Source organism: Salvelinus fontinalis, chromosome 27 (assembly GCF_029448725.1).
Source record: "Salvelinus fontinalis isolate EN_2023a chromosome 27, ASM2944872v1, whole genome shotgun sequence".
NCBI lineage: Eukaryota > Metazoa > Chordata > Actinopteri > Salmoniformes > Salmonidae > Salvelinus > Salvelinus fontinalis.
In genome coordinates this window covers 958,662-986,233 of record NC_074691.1, presented here as the reverse complement: position 1 = coordinate 986,233, position 27,572 = coordinate 958,662, and positions in this window count along the sequence as shown.

The following is a 27,572-nucleotide window of genomic DNA, read 5'->3' as shown; positions in this document are numbered from 1 at the left end:
GGCTAAGCCCCGCGGGTCCCCTGGAGAGATGGAGTAAGAAGGCCCCTGGCTTCATCTCAGGCCTGCAGTAGGTGACCCCCTGTCCTAGAAACAGTTGCTGTTTTTACATGATTAGCAATAGTGATGGCAGCGCAAGGAGAGAGTCATTGTTATTTATACTGTGCAGAGTTACAGTGCTGCTGAAGAGCCAATATCCCCATGTGTTTGTTTCAGACTCCATCACAGAGGTTTGGGGGGGGATTACAATTTGTTTGGCCTGTATGTCGGTTGTGGTGTTTGTCGTACTGGTTTGAACTAAAAGTAAATACTAACATCTAATTTATGTTAAATGTTGTTTTCGTATTGGTAGGGATGACTATTAAGTATTGAAGTACCACATGTAATATAATTAAGCAATAAGGCCGAGTGGGTGTGATATATGGCCAATATACCACAGCTAAGGTCTGTTCTTAGGTACTACGCAACGCGGATACAAGCCTTAGCCGTGGTATGTTGGCCATAAACCACAAATCCCAGAGGTGCCTTACTGCTATTATAAACTGGTTAGCAATGTCATTAGAGCAGTAAAAATATATTTTTTGTCATACCCGTGGTATACGATCTGATATACCATCAGCATTCAGGGCTTGAACCCCCCGGGTTTATAAGTACTGTTAATGCACTCATGTGTAAGACATGCTTCCATTCTAGGATCAGGTTACCATTAACATGATGTTTCCAATGTAGGCCGAATGAAAGTATTTGCTATTCTTAAGATTGTTATCTTGTATTTCAATGGGGCATGAGCTAAAACAATATTGCACACCCAGATGTCATGTTATATACAGTATCAGTCCCTATATCAAGAGTGCATTTTCAGGCCGTTACATCATGGGCTTCATGCAAGCATGTGAAAGTGTTCGTGTGTGCGAGAGAGGGAGAGTGAAAGTGTTTTTTGAATGTTATTATTATTAACCAAACAATATTTAGCAGTTGCTAAGTGACTGTGAGGATGATTCACCCCCACTTCGGGCTAAAGGACATGCCAGATTGAATGAATAATACTGAGCAGACCGCGCCAACTCATTGAAAATAGGGTTGTTATGAATACAGTGATGGAGCTGCTTGGCTAAATGTAAATCATGCCTTTTCTCTTAAGACTGTCGCAGATGTTGGCCTCTGCTCAGAGATAGCGTGACAGCTCTGGGGAGACATTTTATCCTTCAACAATACCAAATTATTCATTACAGTTGTTTAAAAGGCTCAGCCGCAATTCTGGGAGCTGCCAATACCACCTTTTCTGTTATCATTGGTGGTGATCTGATACAGCTTGGCAGTTATGGCTCATGATTGATTGAGCCTTGATGTAAAGGCCTTACAAAATACTGTACATCCTAGTTTCATACAATGAAGGCCACAGCCAAAGTGCTAATGAAAAAGCCATGTCAAAACAGTTAGGTAGGATTAGATCTTTCTACAGTCAAATTAGGGGAAGAGAGAGTCAGTGTGAATTAAGGATGTTTTTATCAAATAATTAAACCTATTAATTAAGGCTATAAAATATCTGACGTTGAAATATAATGAGGACCTGTAAGTGAATTGTTTGATTGTCTGTAATCATTCAATTTCTCATATACGTAGATTTTGAAATGGATTTGAACCTACGGTAAAATGGATAATTACCTTCATCAAGTTTCAGCAGGTTAGTTCCTTTTTAGGCCGACACCCCTCCTCCCAACCACTCTCTTTTCAATAGAGCTGTGCTATGTAAATTGAGTTTAATCGGATGAATGGGCAGAGAGTTATGGGGCCATAGGTCAACAGACTGTTGAATCCTTGGCACTGTCTCTCTCTCTCCCATCACTAGACATGTTGCTTTTCAAGCTGTCGAGCCTGCAGTATGCCCATCTGTGACATTTTCTCCAAAAACCCAAAAGCTGCAGAATCTTTAAAATCTTTTAAATCCTCAGCCTCGCAGAGGAAATGTTATAAGTTGGTGTTTCATGGGCAGATGGGGGGGAGGGGAAACATGTATAAAACATTTCTTAATTGATTTCGGCTTTAAATACATTTCACGTAACACCAGCCACTTTACCCCTGATTGTATGCATACAACTACCTCATCTATCACTATCGTTATTGATATTGTTCATGTACATACTCTATATTATTTTATTTAAATTGACACTATCTATTTCTGATATTGCTACTATGCAAGTAACCATTTGGCTGTACCGCTTACACCTTCTGTAGAGACCCATCTACTTAGCAAGAATTAGCAACATTTTTACATATAAAATGAATATTGATATGTGTGGTCGTAACATGATTTTGTGACATACCACAACAATATCATGTGACCGTATCAAGTGTCCAATACATAAATATATGCCGCAAGCATCTGTTTATGTACTGTACATGTGCACCTCACTCAAGTTTCAAGTTCAGGTTGCAAGGCCTTAACTTATGTATGGAATACTGTGATACTGTGATAAGTGCATGTGTAACAGTATATAAAGTATATAAAGTATGCTAATGTACTGGTGTGAAGACATTTGGGCAGCGGTGTAAAGTACTTCAGTAAAAATACTTTCAAGTTCTACTTAAGTATTTTTTGGAGTTAACTGTACATTACTTTACTATTTATATTTTTGGCAACTTTTACTTTTACTTCACTACATTCCAAAAGAAAATAATGTACTTTTTACTCCATACATTTTCCCTGACACCCAAAAGTACTCGTTACAATTCAAACATTTATCAAGAGCAACCTTTCAGTTACTGGCCCAGCACTCTAACCACTAGGCTACCTGCCACCCCTGCCCTCAACCTATATTCATGTACTGTATATCCTCTTTATGTTTGCCTTGACAAGTATATGTGACTCACCACCTAGATTCAGTCTTATGTAGCAAAATGTGAAATTGGGGACTCGATGTGAGGCCGGTTGGGTGTAAACAAAGGAGAGCTCTCCAGTAGGTACCAAAACATTCAAAGGCCCTTTTCTCAAAAGTGAGTTTACACGTTTATCAACTTTCAAAGCAGAATTACTTTCCCATTGTTCCTCAAAAATGCAGTATATGATATACCATTTTGTAGCTCTGAGTCTCCACCTTTTACCAATGTAAAAAACCCAATTTCAAATTTTGCTACATAAGACCGAATCCAGGTGGTGAGTCACATATACTTTTCTAGGCGAACATAAAGCGGATATACAGTACACGAATATAGGTTGAGGGCAGGTTACTTTTAAAAAAGCAATGTAAGAAAACCTGTTTCCCGGGTTAATTAGGACAACCTATTTCCTAGGCTACAAGAGGTTAAGTTGTGACAGCGCTTGGGCTAGTCTTTAAGTGAACACAGGAAGTGGTTGAGCTTCTTCCTGTGCTTCAGAACCAGCAAATACCACACGGTGAACTTGCTGTCAGATTTTCCAAATACAGAACGAGAAACACGTACAACCCCACGTCGCCCTGTTTAGCATCAAAGTTTTGACATGATCCGGTATCATGCGTGTCATCGGTCAATGAAGGAAACCTGTGAGTTTATTTTATCATGTGTTCCAAGCCTTGACATTAAGAAAGCTCCCATTAAAGTGAAACAGACTGAACCATATCTGCAGCCAAAATGATTTAGGCCTGAGAAATTGAAGATACAGGAACATTCTTCTCCCAATGGGGACCTTATGACCTCATATGGCACATGGGCATTTCTCTAGCGCTGCTGTGTCAAATCATGGATAATTTATGTTGTGGACACATGAAGATTGGTAAATGGATGTTCACTTAAATATAAATACAATAACGTGAGTAGTCCTAAAAGCTAATGAACATGAATTTGCAAGTTCCCTTCCCAAAGTTACTGTATACTGTATGCCATAGCACTACTGTAAAAAAACAACAAGCCTCCATTTAGATATCTCCATTGTAAATTCAAAAGTATTATTTATGGTAACCAAGGTACATTTTGTTCTACAACAGTTTACAGTGCAAGTCAAACTTTGGACTGAAAAGTGGGGTGAAATTTTCCAGATAAACTAGTTGAACAACTAAATGGAAAAAAAAATGCATGTTAACATATCAAGGACTTTCCCACAATTAATTGACATGTGTGTACATACAAGTATGGTCATAAAAATAGATGGGAATGCTACTCTCTTTTGTTTCAAACAACACATCTGAAGAGTAGGCTTCCAAACTGAAAATGAAATACCATGAATGTGTCTGATTTATGCAATCCTGGTTTAAATGTAATTTTTCAACATTACATTAGGTAATGTGACTAGTTTGACATGTTTTTTTTACAAACAGAACAGAGGCTGCATACTGAATGAAATTCTACAATGAAAATGCACTGGCAATAAATAATTTTGCGATCTTTCAATGTCTGGTTAATAAATCACAGGACTGTGGTTCATCATGAATAGTGACAAGACGCAAAACGCTACACACAAAAAATGAGGGTTCCTCAATGGTTCTTTGGGAAGGGTGGTGGTTCTATGTGGAACCATACTGACCCAAAGTACCCTTTGAGCCTTTAAATAAGTTCAAAAACAAAAAAAATCCAGAAGATTTTGGGGTGTGGTTTGTGCACAGCTCTTTTTGTGCAACCATGAGTGAGTGTCATTTCAGTTTATCTAATCTGTTGTGTGATGCTATTTCATGTTATATACTGTATGACTACGGCCAGTGATGGTGTTTTGTGAAAGACTCACATATGGCCTTTCTATCAATTGAGAACGGTTGACTAAGTCAGTAGTTCTAAATTGTCACGTATACTCCCTCTCCGGCGCTCTAGGTCACCAGGCTGCTCATTATTACGCACACCTGTCACCATCGTTACGCGCACCAGTGCCTTATCAGACTCACAGACATCACCTTCCTGATTACCTTGCCAATATCTGTCACTCCCTTTGGTTCCTTCCCCAGGCGTTATTGTTTCTGTTCATGTCTGTACACTACCCGTGTTTCTTGTTTTGGTCTATGTTCATTTATTTACTAAATACACTCACTGAACTTGCTTTTTTGTTACATCAATTCTCTCCTCAGGGGCCCCTAGCTGTTCCAGAGCTAGCACACCAGATTCAACTTGTTAATAAACACAATAATACAATCTTTTGAAATCGTAAACTATAGTATGGCCATTAAACCAGATTAAAAAACCCTGTACGGTTCTTCAAAAAACCTTTGAGATTGAGCAAGGTTATTTACATAACCATTCTCCATAAAGGTTCTACGAAGAACCATAAGAAAAGGCTATACAGTGGGGCAAAAAAGTATTTAGTCAGCCACCAATTGTGCAAGTTCTCCCACTTAAAAAGATAAGAGAGGCCTGTAATTTTCATCATAGGTACACTTCAACTATGACAGACAAAATGAGAAAAAAAATTCCAGAAAATCACATTGTAGGATTTTTAATGAATTTATTTGCAAATTATGGTGGAAAATAAGTATTTGGTCACCTACAAACAAGCAATATACACAGATGCAAGATCTTAATTTGATCACTCTTTTGTGCAGGAAATGCAAACTTGTCTATTCATGGCAATTTTAGGCTTCTAATGGTTGCAATTTCCATTTTAAAATGTCAGACTTCATTTGCCCTAATGAAAAATGCATTAACCCCTCCAAAACATGCATATTAATTATAATCCACATAATGATTTACATTTTCTGTTGCTGCAGGATTATTTTGGCTCAAATTAAGATCCTATATTTGTAGTCCTAAAAAGGGTTGTATCCATAGCAGAACCCTTTTTTGGTGGTGTATATAACCTTTTTTTAATGGTTATTTATAGAACCTTAGGATAGGGTTCTTTATAACACCATACAGGTTCCATTTAGAGCCTTATGAGCATGGTTCTTTATAGAACCTTCAAAAAAGGTTCCATATAACAACAAAAAGGGATCCTCTATGGTTACACGCCAAATAAACCTTATTTGGCACTATATAGAACTATTTTAGAGTGTCGGTTGCACAGCATTCATGCAGTTTCTCTAAGCCAGGGGTGTCAAACTCATTTCGCATCGTGGGCCACATACGGCCTAGGGAGATGTCAAGTGGGCCGGACCATTAAAATTATACCATACTCTGCTATAAATAACCAAAATATCATGTATTTCCTTTGTTTTGGTGTAAAGAAGCACAAGAACATTAGGAAAATATTGAAATTTAATGAACTATCCTTTTACAAAACATTTCATGAAACACCTCATATTTCCTTAGACAAATGTGCAATTTACTTTTATCATTCACAAATATGCATTGCAACTGATCCCACTGATTGTACAAAGGCACAAAACTTTAATTGGTACTGAAAAATATAGTAATGCACTTTAAGATTAAATGAGACTTTTAAAGAAAGGAATTTTTAAACCACTTACACATACGCATATAAAATCTAAATGTAATCCCTGCGTACACCTTACAAACTAAGGAGAGTGATTTTAAATGTGTAATGAAGAAAGTGTTCGCCTGTCCTGTAAATCTGTAAACTTCATACATGAAACATACATACACATACAATACATACTGAAAATTTATGGAGTTGTATGAACAGTAGAATTCCATCACACAACTTTTGTTTTGAAACTGCTGACTAACATTAAAGTGCACATTTTTTAAATCACCACAGTAAGGATTCATCTTCACAGAGCTGTATTCTTTCAATGCAAACAGTATCTAAGGCAGCATTTTAAAGGTGTTAGTCTAGTCTGGACTTGTATTTGTTCCTGAAACTTGGCATCTTTTGGCCTGTACAAGTGCATCAACACCAGGTGTCATGTCCTGACTAGCTGTCACTTTCAGAATGTCATTTAAGTGCTTGTTTGTGAGCCTTGAACGCATTTTTGTTTTATTGATATTCATCACTGAGAAAATTTGTTCACAAAGGTAGGTTGTCCCAAACATGCACAAAATTTTAGCAGCCAGGGCTGTTAATTTGGGGTACCCTGGTAGTAGATACTGATAAAATCTGTCCAGACCTACAGAGGCAAATTTGCCCTTCAAATCTGCATCACACTGCAAATCAATTATCTCTAGCTGAATTTCGACCGGCAGATCAGAAGCTTTAACTGTGAAAGGTGAGCGAAAAACTGAAAATTCTGTCTCAAGTTCACCAAATACCTGAAAACGTTTCTCAAACTCCCGCAGTAGTCCTGCAATTTTGTCTTTGTACCGTTTCATGTCCGCATCAGGTCTGGTCACACACACATCTCTCAGACAGGGGAAATGAGCAGGGTTGCCATTTGCCAGTTGCATCTCCCACAAAGTCAGCTTCAACTAAAATGCATGTATGTTGTCAGAAAACTGTGTGACAACTTTTTTGCGGCCTTGCAACATTTTGTTCAGATTGTTCAAGTGTTCAGTAATATCAACCAAGAATGCAAGGTCCCGTAGCCATTCCTGAGATTGTAATTCCAACACCGGTTTTCCTTTTTTCTCCATGAACTGTCCGATTTCCTCTCGTAGATCAAAGAAATGCCTCAGCACAGCGCCTCGTCTTAACCATCTCACTTCAGTGTGGTATGGCAGGCTGTGGGTAATGTTGCTGTCGCTGAGAAGTTTGTCAAACTGACGATGGTTCAGACCTCTGGACCGGATGAAATTTACAGTGCGAACAACCACCTCCATGACGTGGTCCATTTTCAGCGACTTGCAACACAATGCCTCCTGGTGCAAAATACAGTGAAATGTCCAGAAACGATCTCCTCCATTAAGGGCTTGTACTTTGTCTTTGAACTTTGTCGCGACACCTGCTTTCTTTCCGACCATGGATGGCGCGCCGTCTGTAGCCAGGCTGACAGCGCGGGACCAGTCCACTCCAACTCTGTCCAATGCAGCAACGACAGAGCCGAAAATGTCCTCGGCTGTTGTGGTGTCCATCATTGGCACCAACTCAAGAAACTCTTCAGTAACAGTCAATGTCTCATCAACTCCTCGAATAAATATGGCCAGTTGGGCCACGTCTGTGATGTCAGTGCTCTCGTCAATTGCCACGGAAAATGCAATAAATGACTTGACTCTCTGTTTCAATTGACTGTCTAAATCTGCCGATAGTTCCGAAATCCTCTCTGCTATAGTATTCCTCGTCAGGCTAATATTGGCAAAAGCTTGTCGCTTCTCGGGACATACAAGTTCAGCCGCCTTCATCATGCATCGTTTAACAAAGTCACCGTCGGAATACGGCTTCGATGCTAATGCTATTTCGCTAGCAATTAGGTAGCTGGCTTTTACCGCTGCTTCACTGACTTCTCGGCTCTGGATGAAAGTTGACTGCTGTTTCCTCAGACCCGCCAGCAATTCGTTAATCTTATCTCTTCTCAGTTGTCCTTGCAAGCCATCATATTTTTCGCTGTGATGAGTCTCGTAGTGGCGTCGAATATTATATTCCTTCAATACCGAAACTTGTTGCAAACACACCAAGCACGAAGGTTTTCCGTGCATCTCTGTAAATAAATAGGACGTGGTCCATTTTTCTTTGAAAATTCTACACTCCTTATCTACTTTTCTCCGTTTGGATAACGACATTTTGGCTAATGAGGGTGTAGCGGAGAGGTAGAGACCAAGGTATTAACAACGTCGTAACAAGCAGCAGATGGCGCATTGATACCGTCTGCTGTTTTCAGTCTGTCTCAGTGATGCGGCTTGTCTTCTACTCTGATGGAAAGAGTGCGCCCCTTAGCGGATAATCCATGAATTGCAGCGAATTAAAAATATTAATTCCATGTCTTTTATGCATTTTTTCCACTTTCAAATTATCCTGCGGGCCTGATCGAACCTCCTTGGGGGCCGGTTCCGGCCCGCGGGCCGTATGTTTGACACCCCTGCTCTAAGCTATTTCTAGGTTTGACAAACATAGAATCTATGCGCCTAAAGCTAAACCATTCTATAGGACAAACTAGCTTTTCAAAATACCTCACTAACATCAGTGTGACATAATCCTCCAACCAACGTTGACCTGTACTTTAATTTCACATTTTGTAACCAGACAAACCGGCTCAGTTAGCAAAAAGCACATCAGCCACGCTGTCAGTGTTAGCATGGGTCTCACTGGGGAAAGCTGATGAATCTGCTATGAGTCATTTATTGTGTATTTTTCAGAAATCCCAGAGTACAACAGTGTTGTGTATTTTGGAAGAGGCTTTTGAATATAACAAAATCAATTTATTTTTTACCAGAGGAAACAGTTTTGGCTTTCACCAGCTCCTGACAAGTAGGCTGCATAGCCTTTGCTGTCCTGATTGGTGCACACTTCATACTGTTATCCTACCACAGAAAACAATAGGAGATCATCATCAAGAATGGTCTGGTGATATTGTTTTGGTTACTATTGGAAAATGTGACTAAGATGAATATTGATTCATGGTTGGTGATTAATTGTTATGTTTATTATACCTGGGACAATTATTGTAAGTGCTTTTCATGAACATAAAAGGGGAATTTCACACTGGCTCTGTCACAGCATATAGTCATTATTATATTGACAACATTACATTTTTGTCATAAACATCAACATTATCCAAACCACAAGCTAGAAAGAGCTCATTTTCAATTTACCGGTAGAATCTGGAAGTTTTGAATTCTTGTGTATTCGTCTGCTCATAGTGAACCAGAGTCCACCCTTACAAAAAAAGATTGCAGTCAGAGTGCAGTATAACTGCAATTAGAGTGCAGTATAACAGCAGCATGCTGCAAATACTGCATCCAAATTGACAAAATAATTTACTGCAGTGTTTTTCAGTGCAAATGCAGTTAGAGTACAGTATAACTGCAGTTTTACTTCAGTTTCAAAACAGCAATGTTTTTTTTTATAAGGGCAGCATTCATAGTGAATGCAGATAGCACCCTGTTAGGTAGATGGGGGGTGGCCACAAACTTGGTTCATGACGTTGTTTACAACACAGAAATCTCAGAACTTCTCCAGGCACATTTTTTTTTATACGTTTGTTTTTTAACTACCGTTTATCATCATGCCCGCGTGGTGTTCTGTCTGGCTGTCTGGCTGTCCTAATTACAACCAAGCACAAAAATGTGTTATCTTTCACCTTTCTACCTACCAGAGATTTATCCAGATGCTGCCAGTGGTTTGCTGCGGATATGAAGAATGATGCTTACGGTGACCAAAGATTATCAGAGTGATTTTCAGGCTGAACGGATGGGGAATCCATTTAGACGATAGCTGAGAAGTGATCGTTTTACCATCGTTTTCTCCCTTCACAACAAAATGAAAGATTCTCAATTCGAGGTAGCGTAACGTTAGCTGGACTAGTTAAATTAGCTGCGTTAGTGTCACGATCGTCATAATAAGCGGACCAAGGCGCAGCGGGATATGAAGACATCCTCTTTTATTAAAGATGACGAAACACGAAACGAACACTTTTACAAAACAACAAACGATCGTGAAGCTATAGACGTAAGTGCACACACAAGCTACAAACGTTCAACATAGACAATTACCCACCTTAACCTAATGCCTATGGCTGCCTTAAATATGGCTCCCAATCAGAGACAATGAATGACAGCTGTCTCTGATTGAGAACACTTCAGGCAACCATAGACTTACCTAGACAACTACACTAGACACTGCCCCATACACATACAACACCCCTAGACACTACAAAAACACATACATTCCCCATGTCACACCCTGACCTAACTAAAATAATAACAAAAACAAAGATAACTAAGGCCAGGGCGTGACAGTTAGCTAACATTACAGTCTTGTATTGAACTGTGAAAGCTATCAGCAAAATCATATTGCTAGCTCTTTTTTGGATACACACTGTCAATCAATTTCGCCAATGCCATGGTGGTCACTGTTAGACTGGTAGCTACCTTCAGCAGAGTAAGCATGTTTGTTTGTCTGTTTGTCCTATCTTGGACTAATTTTAGCTAACGTAAGCTAGCTAATGTTAACAAATAAGAGTAACTCAATCTGGTAGTCATCTATTCCACCCTTGTCTGGAAAACAATAGAATTGTCTATATAGCTAACTATTTGTTATAATAAATGAGCATTTTCTAAATTCAAACTGAACCCCTGCAATTGGACATAAACATTTTCTGAGACTCCCGTTTCCACAAATCGAGGATGAAGACAGCATCAAAAATGCTGTGCTACACCAAACAGTACCTATTCTGTAACTCCCAGTAATGGTTACCAAACATATTTGGTTAAATCATATTGTCTGGTGTATCAATTTGTAGCTAAGAGAACTGATGATCAGCAGATGATGGGAGAGGTGGTCATGCTAAAATTGCCATTCCAAAGAAACATACAGTAAGTTCAGAGAACAACAGTATAGCTGTGGGAGGTGTGTGTTTTCATGATCAAACTGCCATTCAGCTCCTCTTGAGTCATCTTCTGCTTGAAATCCAGCATAATGGCCAATCCATCGAGATTGGATAAGGTTCACAGGAGTCAGTTCTACAGTGACATGCGCAGGCAAAGGAATTATTTATCTCTCTGAGAATCCACTCTAGAAAGAAGCCCAGGCACCACACAGTATTGCCTGTAAGACAAAAAAAGCTAATAAATGATACTCCATTTCACAGCTTAAACAACAGTTGAACTGTGCCAGCATAACACTATTAGGGTAGACTAGTTGAACATGCATACATGTGCATAGGCACAGAGATTACATTTAGAACAATATCTAGCCTAATAGAAATATGGCATAGCCTTCAACCTTTGCACAGTGACCAGACAGTACAAATGTAAGTAGGTAGGCAGACAGTATCTATCTACAGCCATGTCTAACGGGCATGTTTAGGCAAATATTTTTTATAGTAAAACCAGCTTATCATTTTTAGAGATTTACAACATTTAAATTGTTGTATTATTTTTTTCTCCTCACTGTTAGCTAGTAAACTTAAGTAGCAAGCTTGCTGGATAGCCTATAATTGTTATTCATGTCGGTTTGGAATCCTATCTTGCGTCATGCCTATAATTTTGTGATTTTGAAATGCATCCATGGTCATTGTCAATTATGTTACATAGCTAGCTAGTAAAACTATGTACAGTTGCTGAAGTTACATGTGTGATGAAATGGGTTGAGGAATCCCAAATCAAAACCAACCTAGAAACAGGTGAAACCAATAAGACCAAACCAACTGAAAAGGGAAAAGGGGATCGGTGGCGGCGACCGCCGAGTGCCGCCCGAACAGGAAGAGGAACCGCCTTCGGTGGGATTCGTGACAGTACCCCACCACCCTGACGCGCGGCTCCCGCAGCGCATCGACACTGGCCTCGAGGGCGACCCGGAGGGCGAGGTGCAGGGCGCGCCGGATGGAGGCAATGGAAGTCCCTTAATAGTGACGGATCCAATATGTCCTCCACCGGTACCCAGCACCTCTCCTCTGGACCGTACCCGTCCCAGTCCACGAGGCACTGCAGGCCCCTCACCCGGTGTCTAGAGTCCAGAACAGCACGTACTGTGTACGCCGGGGACCCCTCGATGTCCAGAGGGGGCGGAGGGACCTCCAGCACCGCACCTTCCTGCAGGGGACCAGCTACCACCGGCCTGAGGAGAGACACATGAAACGAGGGGTTAATGCGATAATAGGAAGGGAGTTGTAATCTATAACACACCTCATTTATCCTCCTCAGGACTTTAAATGGCCCCAGCTTCCGGCAGGGAAGGCAGAGGGGCAGGTTTCGGGTCGAGAGCCAGACCCTGTCCCCCGGTGCGAACACGGGGGCTTCACTGCGGTGGCGGTCAGCGCTCTTCTTCTGCCGTCCACCCGCTTGCTTAAGTGATTCCTGGACGGCCCTCCAGGTCTCCTTAGAGCACTGCACTCACTCCTCCACCACACGAGCCTCGGTCTGACTCTGATGCCACGGTGCCAGGACCGGCTGGTAGCCCAACACGCATTGAAACGGTGACATGTTCGTGGAGGAGTGGCGGAGTGAGTTCTGAGCTACCTCCGCCCATGGGACGTACCTCGCCCATTCTCCTGGCCGGTCATACGACCGCAGAAACCTACCCACCTCCTGGTTCACTCTCTCTACCTGCCCATTACTCTCCGGGTGATAACCCGAGGTCAGCCTGACCGAGACCCCCAGACACTCCATAAACGCCCTCCAAACTCGGGACGTGAACTGGGGACCCCGATCAGAAACGATGTCCTCAGGCACCCCGTAGTGCCGGAAGACGTGAGTGAATAGGGCCTCCGCAGTCTGTAGGGCCGTAGGGAGACCGGGCAACGGGAGAAGACGGCAGCACTTAGAGAACCGATCCACAACGAACAGGATCGTGGTGTTCCCCGAGGAAGATCGGTAGGAAAGTCCACCGACAGGTGAGACCAAGGTCGTTGTGGAACGGGGAGGGGCTGTAACTTCCCTCTAGGCAAGTTCCTAGGAGCCTTACTCTGCGTACACACCGAACAGGAGGAGACATAGAGCCTCACGTCCTTAGCTAAGGTGGGCCACCAGTACTTCCCCCTAAGACTCCGCACTGTCCTCGCAATGCCAGGATGACCCGAAGAGGGTAGAGTATGAGCCCACCAAATCAATTGATCACTGACACCAAGCGGCACGTACTTCAGACCTGTAGGACACTAAGGAGGCGCAGGTTCCAAACGTAGCGCCCGCTCAATGTCCGTGTCCACCTCCCATACCACCAGTGCCACCAGCCTTGAAGCTGGAAGGATGGGAGAAGGATCGATGGACCGATCCACAGTGTCATAGAGACGGGACAGCGTGTCAGCATTCGTGTTGAGGGAACCCGGTCTATAAGAGATAGTAAACCTAAATCTAGTGAAAAACATGGCCCACCTTGCCTGACGAGGATTCAGTCTCCTCGCTGCCCGGATGTACTCCAGATTGCGGTGGTCAGTCCAGATGAGGAAAGGGTGCTTGGCCCCTCAAGCCAGTGTCTCCACACCTTCAGAGCCTTGACCACCGCTAACAACTCCCGGTCCCCCACATCATAGTTCCGCTCCGCCGGACCGAGCTTCTTTGAAAAGAAAGCGCAGGGGCGGAGCTTCGGTGGCGTACCCGAGCGCTGTGATAGCACGGCTCCAACCCCAGTCTCGGACACGTCCACCTCCACTATAAACGCCAAAGAGGGGTCCGGATGCGCCAACATGGGAGCGTCGGTAAACAGCGCCTTCAACCGATTGAAAGTTCTGTCAGCCTCTGTCGACCACCGTAAGCGCGCTGGTCCCCCCTTCAGCAGTGAGGTAATAGGAGCCGCCACTTGGCCAAAACCCCGGATAAACCTCCGGTAGTAATTGGCAAACACTAAAAACCGCTGCACCTCCTTTACCGTGGTCGGAGTCGGCCAATTACGCACAGCCTTAACGTCGTCACACTCCATCATCACACCCGAGGTGGAAATGCGATAACCCAGGAAGGAAACGGCTCGTTTGGAAAACACACATTTCTCAGCTTTAACGTACAGGTCATGCTCCAGCAGTCGTCCAAGTACCTTGCGCACCAGGGACACATGCGCGGCGCGTGTGGCGGAATAGATCAGGATATCATCAATATACACCACCACACCCTGCCCGTGCAGGTCCCTGAGAATCTCATCTACAAAGGATTGAAAGACGGCTGGAGCATTCTTTAACCCATACGGCATGACGAGGTACTCATAGTGGCCTGATGTGGTACTAAACGCGGTTTTCCACTCATCTCCCTCCCGAATATGCACCAGATTATTCGCGCTCCTGAGATCCAGCTTTGTGAAAAGACGCGCTCCGTGAAATGATTCAACCACCGTAGCGATGAGAGGTAGCGGGTAAGTAAACTCCACTGTGATGGAATTGAGACCTCGATAATCAATGCACGCACGCAGACCTCCATCCTTTTTCTCTACAAAAAATAAACTTGAGGAGGCGGGTGACATGGAGAGCCGAATGTACCCCTGTCTCAGAGATTCCGTGACATATGTCAGCGGGTCTCCTCCTGGTCTTCTCCTGTGACAATGGGTACACGTGACTCCTGGGAAGTGCAGCGTTTTCCTGGAGGTTTATCACGCAATCCCCTCGTCGATGAGGTGATAATTTAGTCGCCCTCTTCTTACAGAAGGCGATAGCCAAATCGGTATATTCTGAGGGAATGCGGACAGTGGAAACCTGGTCTGGACTCTCCACCAACGTGGCACAGATGGATACTCCTACACACCTACCTGAACACTCCTCGGACCAAAAACAGGACCAAAATCAGCGCAGCGAAAACACAAAACACAATCCACAACAAACGCACAGAAGAACAAGCCTGCACAACAGCCGGCGGGCATTACCAGCTTAAATAAAATAAATAAGCCAAATCAAAACCAACCTAGAAACAGGTGAAACCAATAAGACCAAACCAACTGAAAAGGGGATTGGGGGCAGCTAGTAGACCGCTACTAGCGACGACCGCCGAGCGCCGCCCGAACAGGAAGAGGAACCGCCTTCGGTGGGATTCGTGACAACATGTTTGCTAAAAAGTTACAAAAGGGAGGCCTGGTGCATAGTAATAGGTTAGCAGGTGCCAGGCTAACTAGCTAGCCAACTCCAGTCATGTGCTAACATTTCCTGATAAACCTAGCTTTAGGTAGCTGGTTGTAATGTTATTCCCTGCTGTTAAGTAGCCATATCTAAGACTAAAAAGAGACGAGGTTTTCCAATCGAGATACAATAGATCTCTCATGGTAAAACCACTTCTATTGTATGTCATGGATATGACTACCTGTATTGTTTAGCTAACTTAGCTAGCTAGCTACCTAAGTTAGCAAACTGGGAAAAAACATGATGTCCCCCCACTGTACCACAAAAGTATGTTAGTCAGTAATACACACTATGGGTTTCAGTAGATAAGCTAAAGATATCTAGATTGCTTGCAGGAAAAATAACTTACTAGCCACCGTATTTGTCATCTGCCCTCTTGGTGCTGGAACTGGCTGTTGCTGAGCCTATAGCAAAATCCAACTCCTTGTTTCGAATCCTCCTCGCTATATTCCGGTTGAAACATGTATGGTTGAATGTCACCATGTAGCTAAAAAAAAAGCTCCATCTTCGAATTCGTGTTGATGAGAGGAATCACTTGAAGCCATTGTGCTCTGGTCAGTTATTTCCGTTTTGCCAAATGGATTGTGTCCGCCTACCTTTCAAAAAAGTCTGCCTTTGGGGCAGGACGGGGCCAGAGTACGAAGCACCGCCCATACGAGTTGTAGTCTTTCAGATACGGGAAAAATTGTGTCAGCTTGTATAATTAGCAATGAATCTTCTGATAGGAACATCGCTGAAAGATGTCCAAAGGCTCTATCGAATAAGGACAACCATATCTACATGCACAAAACTTATAGTGCGATCAGCATCATATAGAGCCTTTGCAAAATTCCAAAAAGCAGGACTACATTTATTTTCAGCCGCCCCCCATAAATACACCAGAGGCCGTGATACGGTGTATCACTCAGCATGCAAAACCCAGACCTGCCTTACTCCTGGGCAATTATGTGTGAAACACATCTCACTGTCCTAGAAATGCCTCAGACATGATGAAAACAATCCCAGATTCCCCCTGGGTGAAATTTCCCTTTAACAGTGACACATATTCATAACAACACAACCCGGCTGTGATCACACCACCATCACCAACTGCCGATGCTATTTCAACATTGACTATTAGTATTCATTTGAATGTCATGTAAATCTGAACGTGTTGTATTTCCTGTATCTACACCTGCATCCATTTTTAGCACATTCAGCAAAAACAATAACACCAGGAGTAGGTTACTGCCTTTACATTTTTAGCATAATGTCAGGTGAAATAGTTTATGGGATCAACATAACAAAACGTAACATAACAAAACAGCAACAACACCAAACACACTCTCTATCAAACTATGATACCATACACTTAATTGTGGACATTGATACGATTATACTAGGGTCTTTCGGGGTGAACGATTATTCATGGCCAGGTCTCAGATAATTCAATTTGGATGGGGCTTTGATCAGCTCCAGCCACACATTTATAAATACCCCCTCTGTGCAGCTGCTAAGAATAGAAGCAATAATAAATGTCCTGCATTGTTCAAGGCTGCCGACGGGTATAAATAGAGACCCTCTCCCCACGACATGTGTCCTGTCATATGGGAGCATGTGCTCTTAGCCAAGTTGGCACTTTTCTCAACGGGCCCGCAGCCACTTAATTACCCCAACATTACCTCACATTTTTTACAGGCTTCAGGGGTAACTTTTGTTTGTGTGTGTAAACAAGCAGCACTATAACCCCATTTTCTTGGACAGGTTTTCAAAGTCTTTGCGTCATTGACCTGCTATCCCTTGTCAGAATTGACTGGATGGGATGGGCAACCAACTTTGTGTAGTTAAGCAAAACTAACTTTAAAAAGTTTTATTTTGACTTTTATCTTTTGACCATCATTCTCTCTCTCACACAGCAACTCCACTCCCACTTGTCTCCAATTCCACATACCAACCCTCAGCTTCCCTCAGCCCATTCCATCTATCTCTGCTGGCAACCCAATTCGGGTTTCTACGCAACACATATCTTTCAACAATGCTGTGATGTTTAACGTACAATTTCAATCTATCTAATCGAATAGAATCTACAGATTGCGTGTTGAAGATAAATACTTTTACTAAGAGTATTAGTATATTAGTAATTGACTGACCTGGTCTCTCCAGATCTCCTAACAGTACTATTTCTAGGGTCAATTTTAGATCAATGCTATGCATTTTCAGCCATTCCTGAACTTCAGACCAGAAACAGGCTACCTGAGGGCAATACCAAAATAAATGGTCTATTGATTCTGTACCCTCACAACAAAATCTGCAGAGCTTCGATGGTTTTATGCCCCAAATATTCAACATTTTGTTGGTGGCAAGAATTAGATATAATAATTTTAGCTGAAAAGCACGAAGTCTTGAATTTTGCGTTGTTTAATATATCGACTCATACACCCTGTACCATTGAATCGGTACATCAAAAATCTCTTCCCAACTATTTTGCAATCTGTATGGCAGTTGTCAACATCCTGGTCCTCAAAAGAAACTGGTATACTTTCCTATTTATGCTATTTTTATTCCTCCGCCAGTTTTGATCCTTAATATTGGGCAGACAGACCAGTTCCCCATCTCCTCCCGCTGCCACCCGCCTCCTCCATTTTTGGGGCAATGCTGTAATCAATTGGCTGTACTCTTGGATTGAGCAGACCTTCCCATACAATTCTGATAACTCCATGGAGGACATAACAATATAATTTAAGAACAAAATACCCTTTTCAAAAGTCTTTCCCATAAATACAGGTATTTTATCAACCAGCATATTTGAGTTCAGCCATAATATTTTTTGTAATATTTGTTCTATCTTTTCAGGGGGGTGAAATTGAAATTGTAGCCAGCTCTGCAATGCTTGTTTGAAAAAGACAGATTCTTTGAAAAAAGGCAAAAATGCCATTTTTAAACAATGGATGAACTTTTCTTATTAATCTACTTGAGAACCATTTAGGGTTCAAAGAAAACTTTTGAATGAGTGAAGCTTTTAGAGAGAGGTTTAGTGCCTTTATATTTAATAATCTCAACCCACCTAGTTCATATTCATTATATAGATAGGCACGTTTTATTTTGTCTGGTTTAGCTTCCCAGATAAAGCGAAATATTTTTTGCTCATATGATTTGAGAAACAAATCATCAGGAATAGGCAGCGCCATAAGTAAGTGAGTAAACTGAGATATGACTAAGGAGTTAATCAGGGCAATTTTTCCATAAATAGACAGCTATTTACCTCTCCATGGTTGCAGGATCTTGTCTATTTTTACAAGTCTTCTATTGAAATTCATTGTGGAGAGCTTATTTATATCTTTTGTGATATGAATACCGAGTATGTCTACTTCACCATCAGCCCATTTTATAGGTAAGCTGCAGGGTAATGTAAACGTTGTATTTTTTAAGGATCCAATACGTAATATTGGACACTTATCATAATTAGGTTTTAGTTCAGAGAGTACAGAAAAGTTATCTAGATCTTTTATGAGACATTGCAGGGATCTAGCTTGCGGACTTAACATAAAACTTGAGTCATCGGCATACATGGACACCTTTGTTTTTAAGCCTTGGATTTCTAATCCTCTATTGTTGTTATTCGATCTGATTTTAATAGCTAGCATTTCCATGGCCATAACGAATAGATATGGTGACAGCAGACGCCCTTGTTTAACTCCTCTTGACAATTCAAAACTCTCTGAGAAGTAGCTGTTAGACTATTTTACACCTGGGGTTGCTATACATTATTTTTACCCATTTTATAAGAGAATTACCGAAATTGAAAAAATCCAGGCATTTATAAATAAAATCCAGTCTTACTTTATCAAATGCCTTTTCAAAATCTGCTATAAATACTGGCTTCTTATATGTTTCATGATGTTCTATTATTTCTAGTAGTTGTCGTATATTACCTCCAATGTATCGTCCATGTAAAAAACCTGTCTGATCATAATGGTAAAAACCCTTTTAATTCTGAGTTGCATCACAACATTGAAGTGTAAGGAGCCTCCAGTTTTTTAGATAGTGTCACGAATCCCGCCGAAGATGGTGCCTCTTCCCGTTCGGGCGGCGCTCGGCGGTCGCCACCGATCCCCTTTTCTGTTTCATTTAGTTGTGTCTGATTTGTTGCACCTGTTTCGTGTTTAGGTTTGATTGTGGGCTATTTAAACCCAGTTGGCCCGCCGTCTTTTGTGCGGGCTTGTTTTTCTGTTTGTGGTGTTTCGTTCATTCTTGTGGTGTCTGTTCCTATTTCTGTTTAGTCCTGTTTGTTTGGACTGGGACTTTACGCGCCCTTGTGTGTGGCGTGACCGTCTCCCTGATATTTTGGAATATTAAATCCACGTCCTTTTTGAACTACCCTGCTCTCTGCGCCTGACTCCTTCACTCACCACTTTTGGAATCCTGACAGATAGACTGGGTCTTTATATTTGCCATCTGGGTCTTGTTTTAATAATAGAGAAATCAGACCTTCCTGCTGAGTACCTGGCAGACTACCATTTCTATAGGAGTAGTTAAAACAATCTAACAATGGAGCTTTTAGTATATAAAAAAACTGGATATACCTCTACCGGTATGCCATCAAGCCCTGGTGTTTTTCCAGAGTGAAAGGATTTAATAGCATCAAAAAGTTCTTCCTCTAATTTGGCCTTCGCACTAATTTGGCCTTCACACTGATCTTTCTGTATATTTGTTAATTTTCCATTTTTTTTATTATTTGGAAAGAATTCCTTACCGTAATCTTCATTCAGTGGGAGAGGATGAGACAGAAAATAGAATATCTGCCTAAAATAATTGGCTTCCTCTTTTAAAATATATTTCGGAGAATCATAGATGACTTCGTCTTTAGTAACGAGTTTCTGCAAATTATTTTTGTTAGCGTTCCTGTATTGGAGATTCAGGAAGAATTTTGTGCTTTTTTCTCCATATTCCATCCAGTTTGCTTTATTTTTGTGATAGATTACATTAGATCATTCTTGAATAAGTTCCTCAAGTCAAAATAAAACATAATAAAAGTGCATTTGAATGACACTAAGTGGCAGTGTTAAAAAAATAATAAATACAATTTAATTAGTTATTCTACAGTAATAGACTTGTATCAAACCATGGTGGACGTGTTGTTCTGGTGGACCATACTTTTACAATAGGTGTTAATTGATTCTTGAAAGGACAAACACCGAGTGTACAAAATATTAAGAACTTCCTAGTATTGCGTTGCCCCCCCCTCCCAAACCCCCTCTTAATTTTTTTAATTTTTAATTTCACCTTTATTTAACCAGGTAGGCTAGTTGAGAACAAGTTCTCATTTACAACTGCGGCCTGGCCAAGATAAAGCAAAGCAGTGTGACTCAAACAACAACACATGGAATAAACAAACATACAGTCAATAACACAATAGAAAAAGTCTATATACAGTGTGTGCAAATGAGGTAGGATAAGGGAGGTAAGGCAATAAATAGGCCATAGAGGCGAAATAATTACAATATAGCGCCCTCAGAACAGCATCAATTCATCGGGCATGGTCTCTACAAGGTGTTGAAAGCGTTCCACTTATGCTGGCCTATGTTGACTCCAATGCTTCCCACAGTTGTGTCAAGTTGGCTGGATGTCCTTTGGGTGGTGGACCATTCTTGATACACACGGGAAACGGTTGAGTGTATATTTTTTATTTATTTATTTATTTCACCTTTATTTAACCAGGTAGGCAAATTGAGAACACGTTCTCATTTACAATTGCGACCTGACCAAGATAAAGCAAAGCAGTTCGACACATACAACAACACATAGTTACACATGGAGTAAAACAAACATACAGTCAATAATACAGTGAAAAATAAGTCTATATACAATATGAGCAAGTGAGGTGAGATAAGGGAGGTGAAGGCAAACAAAATATATATATAAATAAATAAAAATATAAAAAGGCCATGGTGGCGAAGTAAATACAATATAGCAAGTAAAAAAAAAACACTGGAATGGTTGGTTTGCAGTGGAAGAAGGTGCAAAGTAGAGATAGAAATAATGGGGTGCAAAGGAGCAAAATAAATAAATACAGTAGGTAAAGAGGTAGTTGTTTGGGCTAAATTATAGATGGGCTATGTACAGGTGCAGTAATCTATGAGCTGCTCTGACAGCTGGTGCTTAAAGCTAGTGAGGGAGATAAGTGTTTCCAGTTTCAGAGATTTTTGTAGTTCGTTCCAGTCATTGGCAGCAGAGAACTGGAAGGAGAGGCGGCCAAAGGAAGAATTGGTTTTGGGGGTGACCAGAGAGATATACCTGCTGGAGCGCGTGCTACGGGTGGGCGTTGCTATGGTGACCAGCGAGCTGAGATAAGGGGGGACTTTACCTAGCAGGGTCTTGTAGATGACCTGGAGCCAGTGGGTTTGGCGACGAGTGTGAAGCGAGGGCCAGCCAACGAGAGCGTACAGGTCGCAGTGGTGGGTAGTATATGGGGCTTTGGTGACAAAACGGATGGCACTGTGATAGACTGCATCCAATTTATTGAGTAGGGTTTTGGAGGCTATTTTGTAAATGACATCACCGAAGTCGAGGATTGGTAGGATGGTCAGTTTTACAAGGGTATGTTTGGCAGCATGAGTGAAGGATGCTTTGTTGCGGAATAGGAAGCCGATTCTAGATTTAACTTTGGATTGGAGATGCTTGATGTGAGTCTGGAAGGAGAGTTTACAGTCTAACCAGACACCTAGGTATTTGTAGTTGTCCACATATTCTAAGTCAGACCCGTCCAGAGTAGTGATGTTGGACAGGCGGGCAGGTGCAGGCAGCGATTGGTTGAAGAGCATGCATTTAGTTTTACTTGTATTTAAGAGCAATTGGAGGCCACGGAAGGAAAGTTGTATGGCATTGAAGCTCGCCTGGAGGGTTGTTAACACAGTGTCAAAAGAAGGGACAGAAGTATACAGAATAGTGTCGTCTGCGTAGAGGTGGATCAGAGACTCACCAGCAGCAAGAGCGACATCATTGATGTATACAGAGAAGAGAGTCGGTCCAAGAATTGAACCCTGTGGCACCCCCAAAGAGACTGCCAGAGGTCCGGACAACAGACCCTCCGATTTGACACACTGAACTCGATCAGAGAAGTAGTTGGTGAACCAGGCGAGGTAATCATTAGAGAAACCAAGGCTGTCGAGTCTGCCGATGAGGATGTGGTGATTGACAGAGTCAAAAGCCTTGGCCAGGTCAATGAATATGGCTGCACAGTACTGTTTCCTATCGATAGCGGTTAAGATATCGTTTATGACCTTGAGCGTGGCTGAGGTGCACCCATGACCAGCTCTGAAACCAGATTGCATAGCGGAGAAGGTATGGTGGGATTCGAGATGGTCGGTAATCTGTTTGTTGACTTGGCTTTCGAAGACCTTAGAAAGGCAGGGTAGGATAGATATAGGTCTGTAGCTGTTTGGGTCAAGAGTGTCCCCCCCTTTGAAGAGGGGGATAACCGCAGCTGCTTTCCAATCTTTGGGAATCTCAGACGACACGAAAGAGAGGTTGAAAAGGCTGGTAATAGGGGTGGCAACAATTTCAGCAGATAGTTTTAGAAAGAAAGGGTCCAGATTATCTAGCCCGGCTGATTTGTAAGGGTCCAGATTTTGCAGCTCTTTCAGAACATCAGCTGACTGTATTTGGGAGAAAGAGAAATGGGGAAGGCGTGGGCGAGTAGCAGAGGGGAGGCCAGTGCTGTTGACCGGGGTAGGGGTAGCCAGGTGGAAAGCATGGCCAGCCGTAGAAAAATGCTTGTTGAAATTCTCAATTATAGTGGATTTGTCGGTGGTGACAGTGTTTCCTATCTTCAGTGCAGTTGGAAGCTGGGTGGAGGTGTTCTTATTCTCCATGGACTTTACAGTGTCCCAGAACTTTTTTGAGTTTGTGTTGCAGGAAGCAAATTTCTGCTTGAAAAAGCTAGCCTTGGCTTTTCTAACTGCCTGTGTATACTGGTTTCTAGCTTCCCTGAAAAGTTGCATATCACGGGGGCTGTTCGATGCTAATGCAGAACGCCATAGGATGTTTTTCTGTTGGTTAAGGGCAGTCAGGTCAGGAGAGAACCAAGGGCTATATCTGTTCCTGGTTCTAAATTTCTTGAATGGGGCATGCTTATTCAAGATGGTGAGGAAGGCATTTAAAAAAAATATCCAGGCATCCTCTACTGACGGGATGAGATCAATATCCTTCCAGGATACCTCGGCCAGGTCGATTAGAAAGGCCTGCTCGCTGAAGTGTTTCAGGGAGCGTTTGACTGTGATGAGTGGAGGTCGTTTGATCGCTGACCCATTACGGATACAGGCAATGAGGCAGTGATCGCTGAGATCTTGGTTGAAAACAGCAGAGGTGTATTTGGAGGGCAAGTTGGTTAGGATGATGTCTATGAGGGTACCCGTGTTTACGGAATTGGGGTGATATCTGGTAGGTTCATTGATAATTTGTGTGAGATTGAGGGCATAAAGCTTAGATTGTAGGATGGCTGGGGTGTTAAGCATGTTCCAATTTAGGTCGCCTAGCAGCACAAGCTCTGAAGATAGATGGGGGGCAATCAGTTCACATATGGTGTCCAGAGCACAGCTGGGGGCAGAGGGTGGTCTATAGCAGGCGGCAATAGTGAGAGACTTGTTTTTAGAGAGGTGGATTTTTAAAAGTAGAAGTTCAAATTGTTTGGGAACAGACCTGGACAGTAAAACAGAACTCTGCAGGCAATCCTTGCAGTAGATTGCAACACCGCCCCCTTTGGCCGTTCTATCTTGTCTGAAAATCTTGTAGTTAGGGATGAAAATGTCAGAATTTTTGGTGGTCTTCCTAAGCCAGGATTCAGACACGGCTAAAACATCTGGGTTGGCAGAGTGTGCTAAAGCAGTGAACAAAACAAACTTAGGGAGGAGGCTTCTAATGTTAACATGCATGAAACCAAGGCTATTACGGTTACAGAAGTCATCAAAAGAGAGCGCCTGGGGAATAGGAGTGGAGCTAGGTACTGCAGGGCCTGGATTCACCTCTACATCACCAGAGGAACAGAGGAGGAGTAGGATAAGGGTACGGCTAAAAGCTATGAGAATTGGTCGTTTAGAACGTCTAGAACAGAGAGTAAAAGGAAGTTTCTGGGGGCGATAAAATAGCTTCAAGGAATAATGTACAGACAAAGGTATGGTAGGATGTGAACACAGTGGAGGTAAACCTAGGTAATGAGTGATATATACCCTGCTCAAAAAAATAAAGGGAACACTTAAACAACACAATGTAACTCCAAGTCAATCACACTTCTGTGAAATCAAACTGTCCACTTAGGAAGCAACACTGATTGACAATTAATTTCACATGCTGTTGTGCAAATGGAATAGACAAAAGGTGGAAATTATAGGCAATTAGCAAGACACCCCCAATAAAGGAATGGTTCTGCAGGTGGTGACCACAGACCACTTCTCAGTTCCTATGCTTCCTAGCTGATGTTTTGGTCACTTTTGAATGCTGGCGGTGCTTTCACTCTAGTGGTAGCATGAGACGGAGTCTACAACCCACACAAGTGGCTCAGGTAGTGCAGTTCATCCAGGATGGCACATCAATGCGAGCTGTGAAAAAAAGGTTTGCTGTGTCTGTCAGCGTAGTGTCCAGAGCATGGAGGCGCTACCAGGAGACAGGCCAGTACATCAGGAGACGTGGAGGAGGCCGTAGGAGGGCAACAACCCAGCAGCAGGACTGCTACCTCCGCCTTTGTGCAAGGAGGTGCACTGCCAGAGCCCTGCAAAATGACCTCCAGCAGGCCACAAATGTGCATACCCCAACCAGAAGCCATGGATTACAGGCAACATTCACACTGAGCTAAAGGGTAGAGCTGCTGCTTTCAAGGTGCGGGACTCTAACCCGGAAGCTTATAAGAAATCCTGCTATGCTTTCCGATGAACCATCAAACAGGCAAAGCTTCAATACAGGGCTAAGATTTAATCGTACTACACCGGCTCCGATGCTCGTCTTATGTGTCAGGGCTTGCAAACTATTACAGACTACAAAGGTAAGCCCAGCCGCGAGCTGCCCAGTGACACGAGCCTACCAGATGAGCTAAATCACGTCTATGTGTAAAAGTTACAACTGTTACATATGCTCGCTTCGAGGCAAGCAACACTGAGGCATGCATGAGAGCATCAGCTGTTCCGGACAACTGTGTGATCACGCTCTCCATAGCCGACGTGAGTAAGACGTTTAAACAGGTCAACATTCACAAGGCCGCAGGGCTAGATGGATTACCAGGACGTGTCTCTGAGCATGCGCTGACCAACTGGCAAGAGTCTTCACTGACATTTTCAACCAGTCACTGACTGAGTCTTTAATACCAACATGGTTCAAGCAGACCACCATTGTCCCTGTGCCCAAGAACACTAAGGTAACCTGTCTAAATGATTACCGACCCGTAGCACTCACAACTGTAGCCATGAAGTGCTTTGAAAGGCTGGTAAAGGGCTCACATCAACACCATTAACCCAGAAACCCTAGACACACTCCAATTTGCATACCGCCCTAACAGATCCACAGATGATGCAATCTCTATTGCACTCCACACTGCCCTTTCCCACCAGGACAAAAGGAACACCTACGTGAGAATGTTATTCATTGACTACAGCTCAGCGTTCAACACCGTAGTACCTTCAAAGCTCATCACTAAGCTTAGTGGGGACTAAACACCTCCCTCTGCAACTGGATTCTGGACTGATCACCGACAACGACGAGACATCCTATAGAGAGAACTGGCCGGGTGGCGTCAGAATAACAACCTCTCCCTCAACATAACCAAGACTAAGGAGATGATTGTGGACTACAGGAAAAGGAGGACCGGGCACACCCCCATTCTCATCGACGGGACTGTAGTAGAGGAGGTTGAGAGCTTCCAGTTCCTTGGTGTCCACATCACCAACAAACTAGAATGGTCCAAACACACCAAGACAGTCGTGAAGAGGGCACGACAAAGCCTATTCCCCCCTCAGGAAACTAAAAAGATTTGGCATGGGTCCTCAGATCCTCAAAAGGTTCTACAGCTGCAACATCGAGAGTATCATGACTGGTTGCATTACTGCCTGGTACGAGAACTGCTCGGCCTCCGACCGCAAGGCACTACAGAGGGTAGTGCGTACGGCCCAGTACATCACTGGGGTTAAGCTGCCTGCCATCCAGGACCTCTACACCAGGCGGTGTCAGAGGAAGGCCCTAGAAACTGTCAAAGACTCCAGCCACCCCAGTCATAGACTGTTCTCTCTACTACCGCATGGTAAGCGGTACCGGAGTGCCAAGTCTAGGACAAAAAGGCTTCTCAACAGTTTTTACCCCCATGCCATAAGATGCCTGAACAGGTAATCAAATGGCTACCCGGACTACTTGCATTGTGTGCCCCTACCCAACCCCTCTTTTACGCTGCTGCTACTCTCTGTTTATCATAGTCACTTTAACTATACATTCATGTACATACTACCTCAATTAGCCCGACCAACGAGTGCCTGTATATAGTCTCGCTACTGTTATTTTTCACTGTCTTTTTACTGTTGTTTTTATTTCTTTACTTACCTATTGTTCACCAAATACCTTTAAAAAAATTGCACTGTTGGTTAGAGCCTGTAAGTAAGCATTGCACTGTAAGTTCTACACCTGTTATTCGGCGCACGTGACAAATAAACTTTGATTTGATGTAAATAATCAAGTCAATAAACATTGGGTAGTTTGATAGATAGCAGGTATGTAACGGCTGTCTAATGCCTCCTCCTCGGATGAGGAGGAGCATGGATCGGACCAACACGCAGCGAGGTATGCAGACATAAAGAATTTATTTAACAAGACGAACACTGACACGAAATACACTTGAATAGAATACAAAACAACAAAACGACGTAGACAGACCTGAACTTGAGAACTTACATATACACGAAGAACGCACGAACAGGAAAGACTAGCCAAACGAACGAACAAACGAAACAGTCCCGTGTGGTAGACACAGACACAGGAACAATCCCCCACAAACAAACAGTGAGAACAGCCTACCTTAATATGGTTCTCAATCAGAGGAAACGTCAAACACCTGCCTCTAATTGAGAACCATATCAGGCAACACAT